Source organism: Saimiri boliviensis, chromosome 2, assembly GCF_048565385.1.
Source record: "Saimiri boliviensis isolate mSaiBol1 chromosome 2, mSaiBol1.pri, whole genome shotgun sequence".
Classification (NCBI taxonomy): Eukaryota; Metazoa; Chordata; class Mammalia; order Primates; family Cebidae; genus Saimiri; species Saimiri boliviensis.
This window is the reverse complement of record NC_133450.1, coordinates 79,416,682-79,428,217: the sequence shown is the minus strand read 5'-3', so window position 1 is coordinate 79,428,217 and position 11,536 is coordinate 79,416,682. Positions and strand designations below refer to the sequence as shown.

General features: G+C 35.6%; 1 long non-coding RNA gene across 1 annotated transcript in view; it reads right to left on the bottom strand.

The window, feature by feature from the left end:
• Positions 1 to 3,366: 3,366 nt before the first annotated feature.
• Positions 3,367 to 11,536, bottom strand: part of LOC141582677 (uncharacterized) — a 125,359-nt gene continuing 117,189 nt past the window's right edge. The window contains exon 4 of the long non-coding RNA XR_012515562.1: positions 3,367 to 3,470. This is a non-coding gene — a long non-coding RNA (uncharacterized LOC141582677). The remainder of the gene's footprint in view (positions 3,471 to 11,536) is intronic.

Genomic DNA, 11,536 nt, shown 5'->3' with positions numbered 1-11,536 from the left:
GGGACTATCCCCAAGAAAGTGAAATAATCTTGAGTAGGGCTGTTCTTTTCAAAGAAGGGCAAGTCCCAGAGAGAAGCTGAGCTGAGGTCTGTCACCTGGCCACACTGCCGGAAGCTGAGGGAGTGATTTCATCCTGGGCAGCCCTCCCTACCTGTAGTCTTTGATTCTCTCCAATACACTACATGTACTAAATCCTTGCCCCAGGATCTACTTCTGAGGGAGCCCTTGCTGCAATAGCTATGTTGTAAAGAAGAAAGGATCCTTAAAATATCTGCCATTAATCTCACTAGCATTACAGGAATGCCAAGGAATTCAATGGAAAGCACAGAAGCCTGGAGTAAAAAGAGTTGGGTTAGAGTTGTTTCCACAGCTGACTAAGTGCTTGAACTTGAGTACAGCTCTGATCTTTCTATCACTTTCCTTATCTGTCAAACTAGGAATAACAGTAATTTCCTCTCAATCTATCTCATAGTTGTACTAAACTATCAAATAAGATAAAATTTGGCAGAGCTTTTTGCATTACATGGTGCTTACACATATTATTTAAACATAAAAAGCCATTATAGCAAACTCTATGAAACAAACTAGGTAGTTTTTAAAATAATTGAGTTGGATGAGTGCCTGATAGAATTGCTATTTCCAGTCTATAAAATATGGAGATAGGGAGAGACGTTCGACATCGTTGTAGAAAATTTAGAAACAGAAATCGTTGTAAGAATGAAAAAAAGATAAATTATGTTTGAATCTTAGCTCTACCACTAGAAAGCTGACCTTTAAATAAATCATTTATCTTCTTAATAGCTAAATTTTTTCATTTGTAAAATGGTAAAATAATATTAAGTTGTTTATATATAAGATCTACTTTCTCTGGCATATAAGAAGTGCTCAATCATTAATCATCAATTCATCAAATAATTATTGAAGACCTACTGTGTGCCAATTTTAGTACTAGCTATCCTTAGCTATTTTTGTTTTTAATCAATGACAATGTTACTATTGATACGGGAGGGGGACAGGGAAGTGGTGGGTTCCCTGAGAGAAAGGTGGGTCCCTGGCTAGGGCTCCACCCCCATGAACCGAGGTGAGGACAGGCACTCCTGCTTTCACATCCAAAAGTTGCATTCTCCAAGACCACCCTGACCCACCAAACCCCCATCCTGTGCCCATAAACACACCTTCTCACACCTTCCCCTATCCCCAGACCCTAGCAGGCAGACAGAATCAGCTGGACAGCGAGAGGAACACTTCAGCGGAAGAAGACAAGCGGCTAGACATTGAGAGGATGTTGAGGGGAAGACATGCGGGAAGAGCACACGGAGAGATGCTGGCTGGCCATGGAGAGCGGGACCCGGCGCAGTTTGGCCTGAGCAGTCGGAGGAGAGCCAGGACCGCCCAGCCGCCTAACTCCAGGGGAAAACCAGCTCCCCTCTGGCTGCCCCATTGCCTGAGAGCTACTTCCACTCAATGAAACTTTACATTCATTTTCTAAGCCCACCTGTGATTCGAGTCTTCCGGCACACGAAGGCAAGAACCTGGGATACAGAAAACCCTGTATCCTTGCGACAAGGTAGAGGATCTAATTGAGCTGGTTAACACAATCTAGACGACAAACTGAAAGAGCGCCCTGTGACGCATGCCTGCTGGGGTTTCAGCTGTAAACATTCAATCCTAGATACTGCCCTGGGCTTGGAGCCCCACAGCCTGCCCATCCCTAGAGGTTTGCGCAGCGGGCGCTGAAGTAGGGAGCCACACTCATCACATGCCCTTCGAGGGGCCACAAGGGAACCTCTCCTGTTTCACTGTCATCTTCATTACTATGCTACATTAATTCAGAGAGGGAAAGGAAAATATTACGTCCAGTTACCTGTCTCCTGGTCCCCATCTAACCTCCAATGCTTTTATTTTCTGCAAGAAGTTCTTAAATTTTATTCTAGTTGAGCCACAGTATTACACGAAATTGAACAAAGTTTACTGCTTATTCAGTAATTAGTAAATAATTATTAAAACCGAAAAATGTCACATTTATCTTGTTTGTTTTCCTGTTTCTTCGTAAATCTTGGTAAGTAGAGAATAGAGATGTGGCAACAAGTCCTAAAGCCTGAAGCAAAATTATTTGATTTTATTTAAATCTGTGCACCCTTGGAAAGGTTATTTTATCTCTCTTTGCTTCTGTTTATTTATCTGTAAAATGGGAAAAAAATACTAGTACCTACTTTCTAAAGTTGTTGTGGGGCTGAATGAGTTACTATGGACACCGTGATTAGAAGACAGCGTGGCCCATAATCAGCACTCAACAACTGTTTCCTCTTCTTATCTAGGCACTGGAACACAATGTTGGATGGTCTCTAATTTGCCGCACATGTAACTATTGTTATTTTAAGTTTACTCTATCAGTATTCCATTGAGTCCCACAAAAACTACTATGACCTCCAGATGTTATATCATGTTTTCTTCACTTAATAATTAGAAATGAGTTCAGACTTCCTTTCTACCCCAGCAATGCAAACAACACAGAATTATGACCCTCATCTTACAGAGTGAAGGTTACATGGACAGGAATGAAGGTTACACAGATAATAACCAGCAAAAATACTTATTTAATATTCTTCATGGATTTTTGTGTAAATGACATTATTGTGATACATAGATTGGAAAATAACATAACTTTTATTATATGTCTATAATGATTGTAAAGATTTTACACAGCAGAAACTGAAAACCATCTGATAAAATATCCCAGTGAATATCATAAATTTTTCAACAGTATTAGAATTCACAGTCTCTCAGTGTTGGTTTTCTTCTTTTTCTTTGCTAATACTATTTCTTCATCACTATCTTAATAAAATATTATTTCACGAATTCTTTGTTCCATTGCCTTGTCTTTATTTAATCATTCAGTATTTACTTCCATTGAGCTCAGAACTTATTTCTGTGCTCTCCATAGTATAAACTACTGTAGTAATTGTAAGCTATAATTTGATTCAGTCTGCCAGTTGGTTTTTAAATTGTTATTTGAATACTCTTAGTCTCATTGTATATCAGTCAACTGTTAAAGTTAGTCATAGCTAACTTTTACTGTTTCTGTTATGTGCCAAGTATTGTACAAACCACTTTACATGTTATTTATTATTCACCAAATCCTCTGAGGTAAGTATTATTACTTTCATTTACAGATAAGAAACTGATGCTCAGATAATTTAAATAACTTCCCCATGTTTATGTATCTGGTAAGTGTCCATAGTTCTATTCAAATCTTCTTTAACCAAAGTTCAGGACTGTTTGTTTCTTTTTTGAGATTTCAATACTTTATTGCAAATAAAGGTAATATAATGTTGGTAGAAAGACAGGCATACCTGTAGTTCCAGCTACTCAGGAGGCTGAGGCAGGAAAATCGCTTGAACCCGGGAGGTGGAGGTTGCAGTGGGCTGAGATTGCACTACTGCACTCCAGCGTGGCCACAGAGGGAGATTCTGTCTCAAAAAAAGAGAGAAAGGCATATAGATCAATGAAACAGAAGAGAAAAACTGAAAATAGATCTATAAGTATATTATTAATTAAATGCTAACATTTTGACATAAGTAGTCAAATAAATAAACAGAGAAAGGATAGTATTTTTCACAAATTGTGCTGGAAATCCTACATTCGTGTGGCATAAACAAATGAACCTTTACCTTTATCTCACACCATACACAAAAATCAACTCAAAATATAATTAACAGAATTAATAATTAGAGATAGAAAACAGGTCAATGAGTGCCTGTGATTGAGGTGGTGAAAAACTGACTGCAAAGAAGCATAAGGGAACATTTTGGCATTGATTGAAATGTTCTATATCTTTATTTTAGTGGTGCTTATATTCTTGTGTATATCTGTCAAACATATCAAACCATATCCTTAAAATGACTGACTTGCATTGTTGTTTATAAATTATAGCTAACAAGTTAATTGTAAACAGTTAAAATGATGTGCATACTCTTGTAAAATATATAATGGTGTTTTAAGTGCATCTTTCAAATTTGCCTAAATGAGGTAGTGCTGTAAATCTCATTTTCAAAAACTTTTATCATGCTGTAGTTTTCCAAGACCTACCCTATGTTTGTGTTTATTGTTTATTTTGTCTAGTTATTTAAATATATAGGAATAGAATTACGATATTTCTTTTTTTATTATTATTATACTTTAAGTTCTGGGGTACATGTATAGATCGTGGAGGATTGCCACATAGGTATACATATGCCTTGGTGGTTTCCTGCATCCATACTCCTGTCATCTACATTAGGTATATCTCCTAATGTTATCCCTCCCCTATCCCCTCACCCCATGCTATCCCTCCCCTAGCTCCCGTACCCCCCAACAGACGTTGGTGTGTGATGTTCCTTTCCCTGTGTCCATGTGTTCTCGTTCAACAAGCACTTATGAATGAGAACATGCGGTATTTGGTTTTCTGTTCTAGTGTCAGTTTGCTGAGAATGATGGTTTCCACATTCATCCATGTCCCTGCAAAGGATATGAACTCATCCTTTTTTGTATGGCCGCATAGTACTTCTTAGGATATATCTGCCACATTTTCTTTATCCATTCTATCATTGATGGGTGTTTGGGTTGGTTCCAAGTCTTTGCTTTTGTAGATAGTGCTGCAATGAATGTACGTGTGCATGTGTCTTTATAATACAACAATTTATAATCCTTTGAGTATATACCCAGTAATGGGATTGCTGGGTCAAATGGTATTTCTATTTCTAGATCCTTGAGGAATTGCCACACTGTCTTCCACATGATTGAATCAATTTACATTCCCACCAACAGTGTAAAAGCATTTCTATTTCTCCACATCTTCTCCAGCATCTGTTGTCTCCAGAGTTTTTAATGATGACCATTCTAACTGGTGTGAGATGGTATCTCAATGTAGTTTTGATTTGCATTTCTCTAATGACCAGTGATGTTGAGCATTTTTTTATATGTACATTGGCTGCATAAATGTCTTCTTTTGAAAAGTGTCTGTTCATATCCTTTGCTGAGTTTTTAATGGGGTTGTTTTATTCTTGTGAATTTGTTTTATTTCCTTGCAGATTCTGGATATTCGCCCTTTGTAGATGGGTAGATTGCAAAAATTTTTTCTCATTCTGTTGGTTGCTGGTTCACTCTAATGATAGTTTCTTTTGCTGTAAAGAAGCTCTTAAGTTTAATTATGATATTTCTAACTTATTTTTTTAATTTGTTATTTCTCTAATTATGTTATTCTGTCCTAATATTGTTTATCTGCACCTTCCCTAGGTTTAAAAAAAAACAACTCAGGTGAGTTTTTATTTTAGTATCTTTCAAGAAACAAGCTTGTCATTTAATAAGCTTCTCTTGAATATTTTGTTTCTCTTGCTATCTTTATTTTTTTCCTCATATATTTTGGGTTCACTTCCATTCCTTACTTCCTTAGTAAGCCATGTTGTTAATAAGCCTTACCCTTTATTCTTTTTTGATAGAAATATTTTATGATATAGATTTACCTCTAAAAATATATACAGTTTCAGTTGTACCCCATAGTTATGATAGGTCATATTTACATAATTGTATTAAAAAATCATTATTGAAGTAAAAGTCAAGTTTTACATTTGTCATAGGATTATGGCAAATAATTCCCATCAAGACAAAATTACCTTTGGATTTTTACCTCTTTACTAATAAATTATACCTATAATACTTTAATACTGATGATATAATGCAGTGGTAATTATAACAAAAATATAAAACTCACATATTAGACTCATGTATTTAAAAATTTACCAATAGCTTTTCTGAAAATATAGTTATATTCATGTTTAATTTGAACAAAAGAGTAGTCTCTTAAGTAATCACAGATTCTTAAACTGATAATTAAAGAGCAACAATCCAAGCTAATTTTGATGAAAGAGAAAAGAAGTCCAAAGATATTTTGGGTGTGATTCTGGAAGTCCAGACAGTTTATTCAAAAGTTAAGTTAGGCTGGGCACAGTGGCTCACGCTTGTAATCCCAGTGCTCTGGGAGCTGGAGGCAGGCAGATCACGAGATCAGAAGTTCAGGACCAGCCTGGCCGACATGGCGAAAACCCATCTCTACCAAAAATACGAAAAATAGCTGGGCTTGCTGGCAGGCTTCTGTAATCCCAGCTACTCAGGAGGCTGAGGCAGGAGGTTTCAGTAAGCTGAGATCACGCCACTGCACTGCAGCCTGAGTGATAGGGCAAGGCTCTGTCTCAAAATAAATAAATAAATAAATAAATAAATAAATAAATAAATAAATGAAATAAGTTAAACCTGAAGAAAATCTTTTCTATTTTCAGAATTTGAAACTGGCATGATAATCAACTCCATGAAGGAAAGAATGACTTCCTTTTATTAACTGTCGTTTGACCTACTAGCAAGAATCAGCCTCGGATGGAGTTGGAAGAAAATGAACACACACATTGACGAAATAAGTGAAAGTCTGATTTAAGAAAAATTAAGGTTCTAGTTAATGTTTCTTTATCCAGTCACCAACTGATGAACACTTAGGTTGATTCCATGACTTTTTAATTGTGAATAGTGCTGCTATAAACATTACAAGTGCAGGTATCTTTTTGATATAGTAATTTCTTTTCCTTTGAGAAAATACTCAGTAGTGGAATTGCTAGATCAAATGGTAGTTCTAGTTTTAGTTCTTTGAGAAATCTTGATACTGTTTTCCACAGAGGCTGTACTAATTTACATTCCCACCAACAGTGTATAAGCATTCCCTTTTTCTGCATCCTTGTCAACATCTGTTATTTTTGTCTTTTAATAATAGCTATTCTGAAGGTGTAAGATGATACCTCATGGTGGTTTTCATTTGCATTTCTCTAATGATTAGTGATGTTGAGCATTTTTTCATGTGCTTGTTGGCCATTTGTATGTCTTCTTTGGAAAAAAAAATATGCATGTAATTCAACAACTGTTTAATACGGTTATTTTTGTTTTGTTGTTATTGTTGTCGATCTGTCTGACTGCCTTGTAAATTATGGGTATCAATCCCCTGTAAGACTCATGCTTTGCAAATATTATCTCTCATTCTGCAGATCGTCTGTTCACCAATAATTTCTTTTGTTGTTCAGAAGCTCTTTAATTTAACTAAGTCCAATTTGTCTACTTTTGTTTTCACTACTTGTGCTTTTGGGGTCTTAGTCATGAATTCTTTGCCTACACCAATGTCCAGAAGACATTCTCTTAAATTTTCTTCTGATATTTTCATAGTTTTAGGTCTTACATTTAAGTTTTTCATCCATCTTGAGTTGATTTTTTGTGTATGGTGAGAAATGAGGGTGCAGTTTTATTCTTCTGCATATAGAAATCCAGTTTTCCAAGCACCGTTTATTGAATAGTTACCTTTCCCCAGTGTTTGTTTCTGTTGACTTTCAAAGGTCAGTTGGCAGTAGATATGTAACTTTATTTCTGGATTCTCTATTCTTTCGTGTCTACTTCTACTCAAGTACCATGTACCATGTACATGTATTGGCTACATAGCTTGTAATATAATTTGAGATCAGGTAATGTGATGCCTCCAGCTTATTCTTTCTACTACAAATTGCTTTGGCTATTCAGCCTCTTTTTTAGTTCCATATGAATTTCATGATTGTGTTTTTCTAATTTTTCAAAAAATGACTTTGATATTTTGATAGGGATTGTATTGACTCTGTAGATTGCTTTGTGTATTATGCTCATTTTAACAATATTAATTCTTCTGATCCATGAGCATAGAATGTTTTTTTCATTTGTGTTATGTACAGTTTCTTTCATCAGTGAGCTGTAGTTTTCCCTGTAGAGATCTTTCACCTCCTTGGTTAAATATACTATTAGGTATTATATTTTATTTCTTATAGCTATTATATATAGAATTGAGTTCTTGATTTGGTTCTCCACTTGATTGTTATTGTTGTATAGAAATATCACCACTTTTTGTATGTTGATTTTGTATTCTGAAACCTTAAATAATTCATTTTTCAAATCTAAGAGCTTTCTGAAGGAGCCTTTAGGGCTTTCTAGATACACAATAGTGAGCAAACCGAGATAATTTTGTTTTCTCTTTTCCAAGTTGGATGACCTTCCTTCCTTTCTTCCCTTTCTTTCTTTTTGTTTCTTTCTGTCTCTTTCTGTCTCTCTTCCTTTTTCCTCCCTGCCTCCCTCCCTTTCTACCTTCCTTCCTTCCTTTCTCTCTCTCTCTCTTTCTTTTTCTTCTTTCCCTCCTTCTCTCTTTCTTTTTCTTTCCTTACCTTCTCCCGCTCCTGCTCCCACTCCCTCTCCTTTTCTTTTGCCTAATTGCTCTGGCTAGGAATTTTAGTAATATGTTGAATAGGAATGGTGAAAGTGGGCTTATTTGTATTTTTTCAGTTCTTTGGGGAATCGATTTCACCTTTTCCCCATTCAGCATGATGCTAGCTATGGGCTTGTTGTATATGGCGTCTATTATTTTGAGGTATGTTTACTCAATGCCTAGTTTATTTAGGGTTTTTTTTTTTTCCTGAAGAAATATTGAATTTTATCAAATGATTTTTCTGCATCTACTGAGATGATAATGTGGTTTCTGTTTTTAATTTGGTATATGTGATGAGTCATATTTATTGATTTATATATTTTGAACAATCTTTACGTCTCTGGAATAAAATCCACTTAACCATGGTATATTATCTTTTTTATATGCTATTGGATTTGGTTTGTTGGTATTATGTTAAAGATTTTTGCATCTGTGTTCATCAGGGCTATTGTTCTGTAGTTTTTGTTATTATTGTTCTGTCCTTGTTTGTCTTCTGTAATAGGATCATACTAACTTTATAGAATGAGTTAGAGAAGATTCAATCCTTCTCAATTTCTTGGAGCAGTTTCAGTAGGATTGGTACCAGCATCTTTGGTTTGGGAGAATTTGCCTGTGAATACATCTGATCTTGGGCTTTTTTTGTTGTTGTTGGGAGATATTTTATTGCTGATTCAATATCACTACTCAATATTGGTCTGTTTATAATTTCTGTTTCTTCTTGGTTCAATCTTCGGAGGTTAAATGTTTCTAGGAATTTATCCATTTTCCTCGAGGTTTTCTAGTTTGTAAGGATACATTTGTTCATAGAAATCTCTGATAATCACGGCCGGGCACGGTGGCTCAAGCCTGTAATCCCAGCACTTTGGGAGGCCGAGGCAGGTGGATCACGAGGTCAACAGATCGAGACCATCCTGGTCAACATGGTGAAACCCCGTCTCTACTAAAAATACAAAAAAAAAAAAAAAAAAAAAAAAACTAGCTGGGCGTGGTGGCGCGTGCCTGTAATCCCAGCTACTCAGGAGGCTGAGGTAGGAGAATTGCCTGAGCCCAGGAGGCGGAGGTTGCGGTGAGCCGAGATTGTGCCATTGCACTCCAGCCTGGGTAACAAGAGCGAAACTCTGTCTCAAAAAAACAAAAACAAAAACAAAAAAACAAAAAAAAAAAAAAAAAAAAAGAAAGAGAAGAAAAGAAAAAAGAAATCTCTGATAATCTTTTGTATTTTATCTGTGTCAGTTGCAATGTCTCCTTTTTAAATTCTGATCTTATTTATTTGAATATTTTCCTGGTTAGTCTAGCTAGTGGTGTAGATTGCTATTTTCTAAGATTGAATTAATTTTCAATAGACTTTATTTTTCAGGGAATGTTTAGATTCACAACAGAATTGAGTGAGTGGCAGGTACCGAGATTTCCTATATACCCCCAGCTCTACACATGCACAGCTTTCCCCATTACCAATATTCCCCACCAGAATGGTACCATTATTACAATTAGTGAACCTACATTAATGCATAATTTTCACCCATAAGCCGTAGCTTTTATCTGAGTTTACTCAGTGTTGCACATTCTATGGGCTTGGGAAACTGTATAATAACATAGGTCTACCATTACAATACGAAACAGAATAATTTCAGTGCTATAAAAATCCTCTGTACTCTGCCTATTTATTCCTCCCTTTCCTCAGACGTTGGCAAGAACTCATCTTTTTATTGTCTGCATAATTTTGCCTTTTACAAAATGTTGTATCACTGAAATCATTCAGTATGTAGCTTTTCCAGATTGGGTTCTTTCGCATAGTAATATGCATTTGCATGTTCTCCATGTGCTTTTATTGCTTGGTATCTCACTTATTTTTTGTGATATATAACATTCTATTGTCTGGAGACACCACAATTTATCTCTCTGCTTACCTACTAAAGGGCACCTTGGTTGCTTCCAAGTTTTGGCAATTATGAATAAAGCCACTATAAATATCCACGTACAGGTTTTTGTACATGGATGTAAGTTTTCACTTCTTGGGTACATGTTAAGGTGCACAAACGCTAGATCATGTGGTAAGAGTATGTGCAGTTTTATAAGAAACTGCAAAAGTGTCTTCCAAAATAGTGGTACCATTTTGCATTCCAAACAGCAATGAATCAGAGTTTCCATTGCTCCACATTCTCACTAGGATATGGTGTTTTCAGTGTTTGACTACCCAAATTTGTATGTAGTACCTTATTGTTCTTTTATTTATTTATTTTTGGCTACTCTAATAGGTGTGTAGTGCTATCTCATTGTTCTTTTAATTTACATTTCCCTGATGACAGGATGAAAAACTGACATCCAGCTTTTTTTCATGTGCTTATTGTAAATACAGCTATGTTATTATCTATCACTATATCTTCTCAGGTGAATTGTTTATTAAGGACTCATTTGTAATTGATTTATTGGTGTTCTTATTGTTGAGTTTTTGTATTTTTGTAATAAGTCTTCTACTGATAAGCCTTTTGCAAATATTTTCTCTTAATCTGTGGCTTGTTTTTTCATTATCTTGACAATGTCTTTCACAGAGTAGAAATTTTTAGTCTGAAAGAGGTCCAATTTATCAATTCATTCTGTCATGGAATGTTCCTTTGGCATTGCAACTGCAAAAATCTTCACCAAGCCCAAGCTCATCCAGTTTTTCTCTTATGTTATCTTCCAGGAGTGTTAACAGTTTAGCATTTTACATTTAGGTCTGTGATAAATTTTGCAGCAATTTTTGTAAAGGGGGTATTGTCTGCATCTAGGTTCATATTATTGTTTTGTTTTGTTTTGGTCTTGCATGTGGATGTTCAATTGTTCCAGCATCCAATTGTTGAAAAAACTACTGTTTTTTTAATTGTATTGTCTCTGCTCCTTTGCTAAAGATTAGTTGATTATATTGATTTAAGTTTATTTCTGAGCTCTATGTTCTCTTCCGTTGATCGGTTTATCTAGTCTTTTGCCAATACAACACTGTCTCGATTACTGTAGCTTTATAGCTAGTCTGGAAGTTGGATAGTATCAGCCCTTCAACTTCGTTCGTCTTTGATATTGCATTGGCTATGCTGGATCTTTTGCCTCTCCATATTATTTTTATTTAAGTTTATTTCTGAGCTGTCTATTCTCTTCCATTGATCTGTCTGTTCTTTTGTAAATATTATCCTGTCTTGATTACAATAGCTTTTCAGTCTTGAAGTCAGATACTCTCAGTCCTTCAACTTTGTTCTTCTTTAATAC